Here is a 13,713-nt window from a genome sequence, read left to right on the forward strand (position 1 = left end):
TGCCTGAAGAACTTTCTGGTTTCTTTCGTTGTTGTCGTTTTCCATGAACATGATTATTTTCCCCAGTAGAAACTTGAGGTCAAGCAATGACCAATCTATTCTTGTCAAACCTAAGCCATTGCGTAAAATTGGTGAACAATCTTTTCAATTTTCGGCCCCCCATTTTTGAAACTCTCTCCCATCACACGTGAGATGCTCGGATTCGTTGACAACGTCCAAATCTCGCTTAAAGTTTTATCTTTTTACGACATAATGTTGCAATACTATTATCATATTTTGTTGTTGTTAAATTGAATTCGTATCACGTGTCCATCAAACTTGTCTTACCGTATTATGTTTTGTTTTATATCACTGTATAGCGCTTAGAGCCTGTGACAACGGGGTAAAGCTCTATATAAATGCCATTTATTATTATTATTATTATTATTATTATTATTATTATTATTATTATTATTATTATTATTATTATTATTATTATTATTATTATTATATTAACCCCCAATTTGCCTGCTTTGGACAAAATGGGTGATTCCTGTTGACATTTGACGTTTGTTTGGTGGATAATCTTTATAGTCTTTCATGGAATGCCTAGGCGACGGTGTCGTGCGGAATGAATTTTTTTAAAATCTAAATAATAACAATAATAATAATTATGTTAATGAGACCGTCCGAATTTGGGTGGACGATCGTTTTTGGAGCGTCCCAGTCCCATGTGTCAGCCCAACCACGTGTGTATGGTAAGATAATTCAGATTGACCACTGATTGCACACATATTATGTGTAATGTGTACAGACTTGTTGATGGTCTGCTATCAATGTTATCTCCCTGGAGTGTGTTTCACGAGAGGCACCTGGATAATTCAGAATGAGGAGATTCAGATAAGCCGACGGCGCCTCTAGGTTTAAAGTAATCCATGAAAACGGGAGTATGTTTTTACTTTAACGGGGCACCAGATCTTTTCGCTTTCACAGCGACGTCGATTTGACTCGGGCTTCTTGATAACCTAGAGCCGCATTGATGTGGCTGCTTTCTTAGTGAACATGTTTGATTGGCAATGTTACTTATCACTGTATAGCGCTTAGAGCCTGTGACAACGGGGTAAAGCTCTATATAAATGCCATTTATTATTATTATTATTATTATTATTATTATTATTATTATTATTATTATTATTATTATTATTATTATTATATTATTATTATTATTATTAACCCCCAATTTGCCTGCTTTGGACAAAATGGGTGATTCCTGTTGACATTTGACGTTTGTTTGGTGGATAATCTTTATAGTCTTTCATGGAATGCCTAGGCGACGGTGTCGTGCGGAATGAATTTTTTTAAAATCTAAATAATAACAATAATAATAATTATGTTAATGAGACCGTCCGAATTTGGGTGGACGATCGTTTTTGGAGCGTCCCAGTCCCATGTGTCAGCCCAACCACGTGTGTATGGTAAGATAATTCAGATTGACCACTGATTGCACACATATTATGTGTAATGTGTACAGACTTGTTGATGGTCTGCTATCAATGTTATCTCCCTGGAGTGTGTTTCACGAGAGGCACCTGGATAATTCAGAATGAGGAGATTTAGATAAGCCGACGGCGCCTCTAGGTTTAAAGTAATCCATGAAAACGGGAGTATGTTTTTACTTTAACGGGGCACCAGATCTTTTCGCTTTCACAGCGACGTCGATTTGACTCGGGCTTCTTGATAACCTAGAGCCGCATTGATGTGGCTGCTTTCTTAGTGAACATGTTTGATTGGCAATGTTACTTAAGATAAATAATGTAACAAAATATAACTGTGAGAGATTTGATTAATTCGGTCACGTAGCGGCTATGTGGTCTTGTGGTATGGCACTCGCTTTTGGATCTGAAGGTCCTGAGTACGAGACTCGCTCGGCACATAGTTGAGTCATTGGAAAAGGCTCTTTACTCACATTCTCTTTCCGTACTCAGGTGTAAAATGAATACCTGACCGTTAACAGCGTTGATAGAGAGTCCGAAAAAATATTGTAATATCGCCTAACAGGCGTCATGTTTCGTCCTACATGTTAAGTGTTGCTGTTGGCTAGTGACCCCTTGTAAAGCGATTTGAGCATAGTGGATATTACGCTATAGGTATAAAAGCTCATTGTAAAAAAAAAATATGTATTGACCAGATAGAAAAGGGAAAAGGTGTGAATGAAACAGTTCCAGATAAAGCAGACGAAAACTACAATGAAAAAAACCTTCCCGAAAACAATTAAGAAATAAAAATGCAAGAAAAAAAAGTGACACCAGCCTGCTTCGACTATCCCTTACCAAAAAAAAAATAAATAAAAAAAGAAAGTAAAAAAGAAAGAAAAGAAAATTACACACACACACACACACACACACACACACACACACACACATACACACCAAAAAAAAATTAACCCCCCAAAAATGCAGCTTGCCTCGACTCTCCCAGTCAAAACAGGGGAAAAGTTCCCCCAAAAAAAGGCAGCCTGCCTCGAGTGCTCCACAAGCAGAGCACAAACTTCGTATGAAACACATACTCAAAATGGAAGTTAAAATGGAGACATTAAACTTTGGAAATTCTTCTGTATGTGGGTGTTCAATGTCAAGTCGGTAAACATGGCATGTGTAGTGATTGTATGGGTTTAAATAAAATAAACACCATCTCTTTCCTTTATATCAATCGTAAAAATACACAAAAAGTTTATAGATAGTGTGCGCTTGGCTAAGAAGCTCACAACATTGCCATCCGGACCAACACACAAAACTATGTGTAACCTAAAACGTTTATAACCTGGTAATACAGTTTAGTGAGAATTACTTATAATAAACGCGAGATAGAATTTTGTGAGAATAAATTATCAGATCTGAATATAGAAAGCTGAGAAAAACCCGTGCCAAATTTCAATTGTATTACATATAAACATTATGAGCAAGAGGATGTTTACCGACTTGACACGGCCTGACATAGATACGTTTTGCCTGCTATTAAAAACTCTATTATTGCCACTTCAGAAGCCGTCTCCATAGAGAATACACAACAAGTAGTCTGTGGCCGTCTCCGCTCATAATATGACCTGCATTGTGAATCGGCTGAATTCGGTCATCCATTTGCCAAGTTTTGTTTTTGTTTTATCCATTATCTACTTTCTCTCATTAAGGCGAAAGTCACAACGTGAAATTTGACGCTGCCAATAAATAATAATAGATGGCATGTGTTTAGAGCATTATCAAAATTATAAATGCTCCATGCGCTTTACATTGCTTGAAAAAAAAAGGTCTGAAAAATTTATTCGTCAGGACTCTCTCTCTCTCTCTCTCTCTCTCTCTCTCTCTCTCTCTCTCTCTCTCTCTCTCTCTCTCTCTCTCTCTCTGCGTGTGTGTGTGTGTGTGTGTGTGCGTGCGTGCACTGCATTATTTTATTTCCATCAATCAAGCGCAATGGTCAAGCATGGTCACTCAACAGCTCATTAGACAACACAGTAGCGTGTGGCGTAAACACATCATTGTGTAGTAGCCCTGGCATCTGAAGCTCTCCTGGCTGTGTAAAGATCTATGTACATTGTTTATACTGGCCTCGGGGGACTGTGCAAATGACCTTTGAATAAGACTGCCTACTCATTTTTTCTCATCATTGTTTGTAGCCACGAGGCACTGGGTTCTCTCTTTGACATGGTGTGTTTGCGTTGGTGTGTGTATGTACGTTTGTATACGTGTGTTTGAGTGTCTTTGTATAGATAGAATGAAGATGACGTCACTCAGGTCTTTGTTATTGTTTTTTGCCATCCGCGTTTATGAGTAATTCTCACTAAACTGTATTAACCAGACTATAAACGTTCAAGGTTACACACAGTTTTGTGTGTTGGTACTTTATACTTCCGGATGGCAATGTTGTGAGCTTCTTAGCCAAGCGCATACTATCTATTTGGCAGGCATGCGCGTGTTTATAGAAAACTATATGAGTAAAAGAAGGCTTTCAAGTTTTGCATTCCACAACTTATAAAACACACACACACACACACACAACATATAAGGCTACGGAAGTTTCATAGTCTGTTTGATAAATTTGTAATTGATAAGATATGATCGTCTCCATGGCCTCCCGTTAGATTAAGATATAGATAGTATGCGCTTGGCTAAGAAGCTCATAACATTGCCATCCGGAAGTATAACGGACCAACACACAAAACTGTGTGTATCCATGAACGTTTATAGTCGGGTTAATACAGTTCAGTGAGCATTACTCATAAACGCGGATGGCAAAAAACAATAACAAAGACATGAGTGACGTCATCTATCTATACTAAATGGCCGTTCTTTGCTTGAAAAGCAACAAAACAACCCCTCTATAGATAGTATGCAGATGACGTCACTCAGGCCTTTGTTATTGTTTTTGCCATCCGCGTTTGTGAGTTGTTCTCACTAAACTGTATTAACCAGACTATAAAAGTTCATGGTTACACAAAGTTTGTGTGTTGGTCCGTTATACTTCCGGATGGCAATGTTGTGAACTCCTTGGCCAAGCGCATTCTATCTATATTTATGCACCCTTATAACATAATACACTCCTTGAACTGAACAAGTGTGTATGAAAGGGGTCAGACAAAGCAAGAAAGAAAAATACAAGAAACAAAAACATCCCAAAAACTCAGTCGACCTTGACTGGGGATCGAACCTCAGACCTTTTGATTGTCAGTCAGACGTGCTACTATTACTATGTCCCCAAAAATAGCTTCAATAAATTTTCTGATAGGTCCTTTCCTCATGTCGCTCCCTTTTATTTGTGTAACGGTATCACGAGTGTGGTGAAGTACCGTACAAAGAGGTGGATGGTCTCAGTCGCAGAGTCGACTTGGGTTCCGAACCGTAACCGTTCTGTGGAGGTGCTCAAATAGAGATAGAATAGGAAATAGTAATGATGATAGCTGATTTCATGTAAAGTAAAAGGCAGCCGAGAGACAATGATTTCATGTTGCGGCTATGTCTTTCAGCTGTTGTAGGAGTAGTAGTGTAAAGAAAATGAAGATCAGCGATTTCATGTGATGAGCACACACAGTTCAGTGGTTTAGATCCCTCGTCAACCCCGGTTCCTCGACCACCCACGTAAAGAAAGGGTTATTGAAGGAGTGAACGTCAGAAGGCGAATTATTCAAGAGCACGAAAAAATCACAGAACACACTACCCAATACCTACACAAACACATGCATACACACCTCACCAAAGAAGCTCTTCCCTCAAGAGGAAGACTCCACCCATCCAAAACATCGAGAGGGAAAGATCACTACCCAGACCACCACGACACATAGGAGACACACACCCCAATACTTAAACAAAACAATACACACACTAAACCCAGACATGCAGCCTACAGTCCACACATATATACCTACATACAAACGCAACTCTAGATACAACAAACACACCACCTCTAGAGAACAAGCAAAATCAAACACTAAAAACAAACCATACAAAATAAAAACACCCTACAAAGAGGATGACCCCCCACCATTGACAATCATAACACTCAACATCAGAGGCATGAGACAGAAAATACAAGACATTAAAAATCTAATAAGGAAACAAAGACCAGACTTCTTACTGTTACAAGAAACGAACATACACGACAAATTCACACAAGAACGAACACTTCTCGAACTCAAACCAGAAGTTAAAAATATATTTTGGACAATCGACAAGAAAAAAAGAAACTGTAGAGGAGTAGCCATAATAAAAATCTCCGACAATTGGACTGTTACCCAACACGACCATGACAACACAGGACGAATAGGGAAAATAGACGTGACTCAAGACGGCTACAAACTCCAAATTTACAACATCTACGGACCTGCCTCAAGAACGGACGAAAAAAAGACAACTTTCTTAGACTTAGAGAAAAGAATGGAAATAAACCCATCAACACCCATCATCCTAGCAGGGATTTCAATAATACACTACACCCCCGCGACACAACTCACCATAGAACACAACAAACAGTCATAGACAAACAAATACTACAACGAATTTTAGAAAAACACAATCTAACAGATACATACAGAGAAACATTCCCACTCGGAAAGAAACCACCTTTAAATCATTCGCAAACACAGGATCCAGACTCGACAAAATATACATATCCAAAACAACCCCAATAACAGAAATTAAACACCTAGAGAACACACTAGACTACACAGACCACAAAGCTGTCTACGCCCAGTACGGCACCCAAATTACAAGACCCAAACAAAAAAGTGCCTACTGGAAATTCAACAACAGTCTCCTGCAGGACCATTATTACATACAATACATGACCGACATCATATTAGACTATACGGACAACATACCAAATGACAACATCCGAGAATGGTGGGACACCCTCAAACAGACCATACAAACGCTAACACAAATGATAGGGAGAAAAGTACAAGACAAAACCAACAGAAAGGAAACAAAGTACAAAACAATCATCAACATAGACAGGGCGCGTGACAACAAAACAGAAATACAAACACAACCACATGTTACTAAAGCAATAGAAAAACTGAAAGAAATTGAACAAAGAAAATTCAGAGGCCACAAAGTAAGAAGCACATACAAAACACGCAACGACTACACTGATTTAAACGACACAATAGCACGAATAGAAAACGAACTACACAATAGACGACATATAGACAAAATCAGAACAACAGATGGGCAAATAACAAAAAACGAGACAGAAATCCTTGAGACCTTCTACAATTTTTACAAACAACTATACACAAGTGGCGAAATATCAACAGATATACAAGACCACTACACCGATTATACAAAGAAGTTGACAGACGAACAGAAAGAACAATTAGATACAGAGATTACAATAGAAGACCTACAACACAGCCTAGAGAACATGAACACAAACAAATCCCCAGGCCCCGATGGACTAACAGTAGAATTCTACAAAAGTTTCTCTCCCTCTCCTTAAAAAACCCCTCCTAGAACTGACTAAAGAAATACACAAAGAAGGACAATTAACGAACAGCCAAAAGATATCATACATAACCCTCATACCCAAAGAAAGCAACACAACAGACGTCAAACAATACAGACCCATATCCCTCCTAAACACCGACTACAAAATTATAGCGAAAACTTTAAGCAACAAAATCAAAATTCACCTACCCCAACTGATAGACAAAGAACAAACATGTAGCATAAAAAACAGAACAATAGAACAACACACAAACTTCATCAGAGACCTTATAGGATACGTAAAACAGACACACACACACGCATACATTTTGTCCATCGATCAAGAGAAAGCTTTCGATAGATTAGAACACAGTTTCTTACACAAAATATTAGAACACAACAACATAGGCCCTTATTACAGAAGATGGATAAAAATACTATACAACAACCCCTCCAGCTGTGTAATAGTCAATCAAAAAGTATCTGATCCCTTCAAAATCGGTCGGTCAGTACGACAGGGTTGCCCTCTCTCGGCCCAACTATACATCTTATGTCTCGAAACCGTTTTGGAAAAAATTAGGAGAAACCCGAAAATTAAAAGCACCAGAATTCCCGGAAAAGCCAACAAAAAACTCATCGCGTATGCCGATGATGCAACCCTAATTCCGAGTGATATACCTAGCATACACAAAATTTTAGAAACTTTCAAAAATTTCGGCCTCGCTAGTGGTGCCAAACTAAATATTAAAAAGACCAAAATCATGAATCTCGGTCCCGAACCCTTAGAAACCGAAAAAGCCCAGATACCCGACATGCAATGGGTTAACCAAATTAAAATCCTCGGAATAACGTACTGTCAAAGACACACGACACCGAAACACATCTGGAGTGGAATTGTACACAATATAGACAAGAAACTACATTCATACACATACATCAAAGCCAATATATTCGATAGAACCAGGATAGTGAACACCTACATTATTCCAAAAATCTTATACTACATCAAAATCTTCAAACCTCCGTTCACCACAATAAAGAAATTAGAAAGACGCATAGACACATTTATACTACAAGACGCAAAACCCATTCCACACGAAATACTCACACTTCCCATAGAATCAGGCGGCACAGGACTAAAATGTATTAAAAGAACCTTAGACACAACTAGGATCAGATATATTGACAAAATAATACAAGAATCGACAGGAAATAAATTCGGGTCATACTACTTAGGGACACGACTAACACAATTTAAAAAGATCGACCACACACTCCCCCATTTCGGAGGTAAGACACTCCCTCCTTTTTACAAAGAATGCGTAGGACTAGTAAACAAATACCCAGACACAATAAATAAACAATTAGACAGTAAACAGATATACAGAACAATAAACACACCAAACAGACGCAGAGAACAAGACCTAATGCACGCATCAGGACTAACATTAGATAACATGAGAGTGGCCTCAGAAAACTTACATAAACATGATACTTCTAGATACAGTAAGCATATAACATACAGACTGATGTTTGTGATGAGAATATTGGCTATTAAGCTTAACTGCTGGTCAAAATTATTTCGCGATGGTGGTGAACGAATCGGCGATCTCAAGAAGTGGGTGAGAGAGGTATCTAGAAATGACTTTGGGTTTGAAACGAATACCAGTTCGTGGATAGCTCACACGGTAGAGCCACGCTCTCACCTGCCAGGCGGAGTTGTCGTACCAATAAGGTCGCAGGTTCAAACCCCACCACCGCCGCGGAAAAAAAATTTTATTCTCTATTGTCTTCTGGCACTTTTCTACTCACTTCATATCAGACTGATGTTCAACGCCTTACCAACAAACAACACGCCCAGATGCGCCTTATGCCGAGCGCTTTGTCCAACACAAAATGTACACATTTTCACAAACTGCATTAAAACAAAAACACTGATTAGAGCCACAATAATAATAATAATAATAATAATCTTTATTGTCCAAATTAAAGGCAATTCATGTGAGGTAAACAAAGCTCAGTTTGGTTCATGGTATGAACATCAACACATTTACAAATACAGACACAGCCATACACGAACATACACGCTTGCACATTGTTTCTACACATGTATACAAAAGAAATGAGCGTACATACAAACACAATACAAAAAACAATACGACAACCCATACATACAGAAATAGCGTTTAGACATAATATCATCCCCAAAACTGACAATGCAACACATGAAATAAACATACACATCCTAGCAGCAGCAAGACAAGCGATTTGGACTGCATGGATGGGTCAAGTACACAGACAAAACACCACTAATACCGACATGTCATTAATATTTCTTAACATAATACAAAAGAAATACAAAAACGATTTAGATAAAGAGAGAGAAACAAGATGGAACAAATATACCGACCTAATAGCACAATTCAGATAGATGACCTTCCACCGAGACATTTCAACTCTCTGCACCACACCCACAACCTGACCCTACCCCTCCCCTCCGCCCCCCATAGCTAGCTTTACAAACTTTATTTATACATATATTATTTACACCTCTATTATCGATCATTTACCTGACTGATCACTTACTATTATATATTCCTACCCCTAGTATTTAGTTATTCCTCCTTCCCTTACTTTTGCTGTAGTATTATCCTTTTCTATATTAACTTCCCCTTTCGCCCCCTCTACCACACTGATATAGCCATAACTTTTTCACCAACTTCACTGCCAAACAACCTAGTTACAAACAACGAGGTGCGTCCATGTCTATTCTTACCCCCCCCCCCCCCCCCCCCTTTCTCTCTCAGCATTGATAATGATACACAACCCGATGATCGATCATCCTTCTCCTAACTCTTCGGCCTCCGGAATAATATAATCAGAACCATTCTGTATATAACTAATTCTACCTTTTCCTTTGTTTCTACCCCCCCCCCCTCCCCCACACAGTACATCCAATCCTACCCCACATTTAGATAGATAATACAGACAGCCCCCTTCCCATCAACCTGATACAAACGGAGACGGAAAAGAATACCAACATAAACGACAGAATATCTCGCCAAGGAAAAATGCAGAGTACCACCTTTTTTGTATTTTTATTTATCTGATTGCAAAACTATAGCTAGAGTAGAGAACACAGACCCTATTTCGGCTCTAAAAAATCATGTGGCAGAAAAAACCATCTAATAATTAATGATACTAATACTAACATACAAAACAACATCCCCCCCCCCCCCCCCCCCCCCCACCTAAAAATTCCCACTTATACTAAACTCAACAAAATAACAATAACAAACCTCCAAGGAAAGGAAGTGACACAAGTGTTTAGTAAGATATAATCCCCCTTTTTTTTAATTTATTTTTTTTCTTTCCGATGCGGCCCCGGCGAACTCGGCGCAACGGCCCACGGCAGGGACGGCGCGGGGCAATGTGTGTGCCGCGCAGCATGCCGGAGGGGTCTAGTCCCGCCCAACCCGCCTGAAGCGCGGCTGAAACAATTGCGCTGCGGCGTCTAGACTGCCGTGGACTACATGTATGCAGATGAGATCAGTCGGGGCCGACTCGGAAAGAAGAATATTTACAATATTTATAATATTAAAACGTACACCTTGTACACCCACAGTCACAACTGCCCCCCCCCCCCCCCCCCCCCCCACGATTCTAACCTTATCGAAAAATTAACTATATTCATAGAATAATAAAATAACCAATGCTGCATAGGAAAGACCACGTGCACAGTAGTTGAAGCAGCGAATGACGCTCGGCTAGAGAGCGGGAAAGTGGGTGGCCACCCTTGGACTCCTAAGGGAGCAAGGGAATAGGTTACTAACAAATTAATCAAAAGTTTTCCTTTTAAAAGCATAACCACCTTCATCACCAGTTCCAATCCACTCCCATAATTTAGCAATAGCCCAAGAACATCAACCGACCACAACAATTAATAAACCCACAAGACGTTTGACCCGTGTATTCACCATTCCAACAACAGAAGCAATTCAGAAACCTCCCCCCCCCCCCATCCAACCTAAAACCTAAACCTAAACTCATTTCCACAATAACTCCATATTACAGAAGTTCGAATATTCTGATCAGCTGATAGGCTGCAGCCTTTTAACTCCCACCAATCAAAACCCTCAGAATCCAACACCCCCCACCCCCTACTAAACCTCTGTCAGTCCCAGACAATTTATCTAAACAACATTACAAACAGCCCTGAATCATCAATAAACCGATTGGTACAGGATCTCTGTCATCCACCAATCACAACACATTTATCTACTATCCACATCCAACCATGAACAGCTATTTAATTGTTAATTTAAATCATCTAAAAAAAAAAAAAAATAAAAAATAAAAAAAATAAACAAAATTTATTACAACCCACCAACCCAATATAACCTCTAACTGACCAATTAACCCCCCACCCTCCACGAACGCGTTAGGCAACATTAATATTTCAACCATTATTTCATTTATAAAAAAAAAAAATTAAAAAAAATAAAAATAAATTAAAAAAAAAATCAATGTTTGAGGTTTATTGAATAAAGCAAAACAACATCAAAATATGAAAAATGCATGATATAATAATATCGACGCGGACCTCAGGGAAAGCACTTACGTCACAACAATATCATAGATGGGCATGTTTAGGAAAATTGGGAATTCCCGCGAGGGTGTTCGACATGCTAAAATGAAATGGCAATAAATCACAAAATGCAACATATAAAAATAAATGAACTGTTACAGGTGAAAATGTGGTATCATAATAATATTCTTACAAATTTGTGGGTACAACAGCAATTTGGTTATTGTGTAACACATGAATAAACAGTGTGCGAGTTGCTTGTTTGTAAATAAAAATGAAGATATTGGAATTACATCAATATTGTACAGAGAAATAAAATATACATTTTGAAGGCATGGATATCCCCGATCTAAGGAGAGTAAATTTGTCTTTTAAAGTTAACTGGAACAGGAGAAATAAATATATCAATAAAAAAATGTATCAACCGACACCGAGTACAAGGAAGACAATAACAAGATATGAAGTGAATAGAAAAGTGCCAGAAGACAATAGAGAATAAAAATTTTTTCGCGGCGGTGGTGGGGTTTGAACCTGCGACCTTTTTGGTACGACAACTCCGCCTGGCAGGTGAGAGCGTGGCTCTACCGTGTGAGCTATCCACGAACACAAAAATATTCGTTTCAAACTCAAAGTCATTACTAGATCCCTCTCTCACCCACTTCTTGAGACCGCCGATTCGTTCGTACACCACCATCGCGAATAATTTTGACCAGCAGTTAAGCTTAATAGCCAATATTCTCAACACAAACATATAACATAGAAACGATTGAGACATTGAGTATGCTCCGGTGTATGGGGTGAATTTTTAATTCAGAAAAGTGAGTGGAGCAGGCACTTATGTTGGTAACAACAAGATATGAAGTGAATAGAAAAGTGCCAGAAGACAATAGAGAATAAAAATTTTTTCGCGGCGGTGGTGGGGTTTGAACCTGCGACCTTATTGGTACGACAACTCCGCCTGGCAGGTGAGAGCGTGGCTCTACCGTGTGAGCTATCCACGAACACAAAAATATTCGTTTCAAACTCAAAGTCATTACTAGATCCCTCTCTCACCCACTTCTTGAGACCGCCGATTCGTTCGTACACCACCATCGCGAATAATTTTGACCAGCAGTTAAGCTTAATAGCCAATATTCTCAACACAAACATATAACATAGAAACGATTGAGACATTGAGTATGCTCCGGTGTATGGGGTGAATTTTTAATTCAGAAAAGTGAGTGGAGCAGGCACTTATGTTGGTAACAACAAGATATGAAGTGAATAGAAAAGTGCCAGAAGACAATAGAGAATAAAAATTTTTTTCGCGGCGGTGGTGGGGTTTGAACCTGCGACCTAATTGGTACGACAACTCCGCCTGGCAGGTGAGAGCGTGGCTCTACCGTGTGAGCTATCCACGAACACAAAAATATTCGTTTCAAACTCAAAGTCATTACTAGATCCCCTCTCACCCACTTCTTGAGACCGCCGATTCGTTCGTACACCACCATCGCGAATAATTTTGACCAGCAGTTAAGCTTAATAGCCAATATTCTCAACACAAACATATAACATAGAAACGATTGAGACATTGAGTATGCTCCGGTGTATGGGGTGAATTTTTAATTCAGAAAAGTGAGTGGAGCAGGCACTTATGTTGGTAACAACAAGATATGAAGTGAATAGAAAAGTGCCAGAAGACAATAGAGAATAAAAATTTTTTCGCGGCGGTGGTGGGGTTTGAACCTGCGACCTAATTGGTACGACAACTCCGCCTGGCAGGTGAGAGCGTGGCTCTACCGTGTGAGCTATCCACGAACACAAAAATATTCGTTTCAAACTCAAAGTCATTACTAGATCCCTCTCTCACCCACTTCTTGAGACCGCCGATTCGTTCGTACACCACCATCGCGAATAATTTTGACCAGCAGTTAAGCTTAATAGCCAATATTCTCAACACAAACATATAACATAGAAACGATTGAGACATTGAGTATGCTCCGGTGTATGGGGTGAATTTTTAATTCAGAAAAGTGAGTGGAGCAGGCACTTATGTTGGTAACAACAAGATATGAAGTGAATAGAAAAGTGCCAGAAGACAATAGAGAATAAAAATTTTTTCGCGGCGGTGGTGGGGTTTGAACCTGCGACCTTATTGGTACGACAACTCCGCCTGGCAGGTGAGAGCGTGGC

This window comes from Berghia stephanieae, chromosome 12 (genome assembly GCF_034508935.2).
Source record: "Berghia stephanieae isolate SIO BIC M18660-M18661 chromosome 12, UCSD_Bste_1.3, whole genome shotgun sequence".
In the NCBI taxonomy this organism is placed as follows: Eukaryota; Metazoa; Mollusca; class Gastropoda; order Nudibranchia; family Aeolidiidae; genus Berghia; species Berghia stephanieae.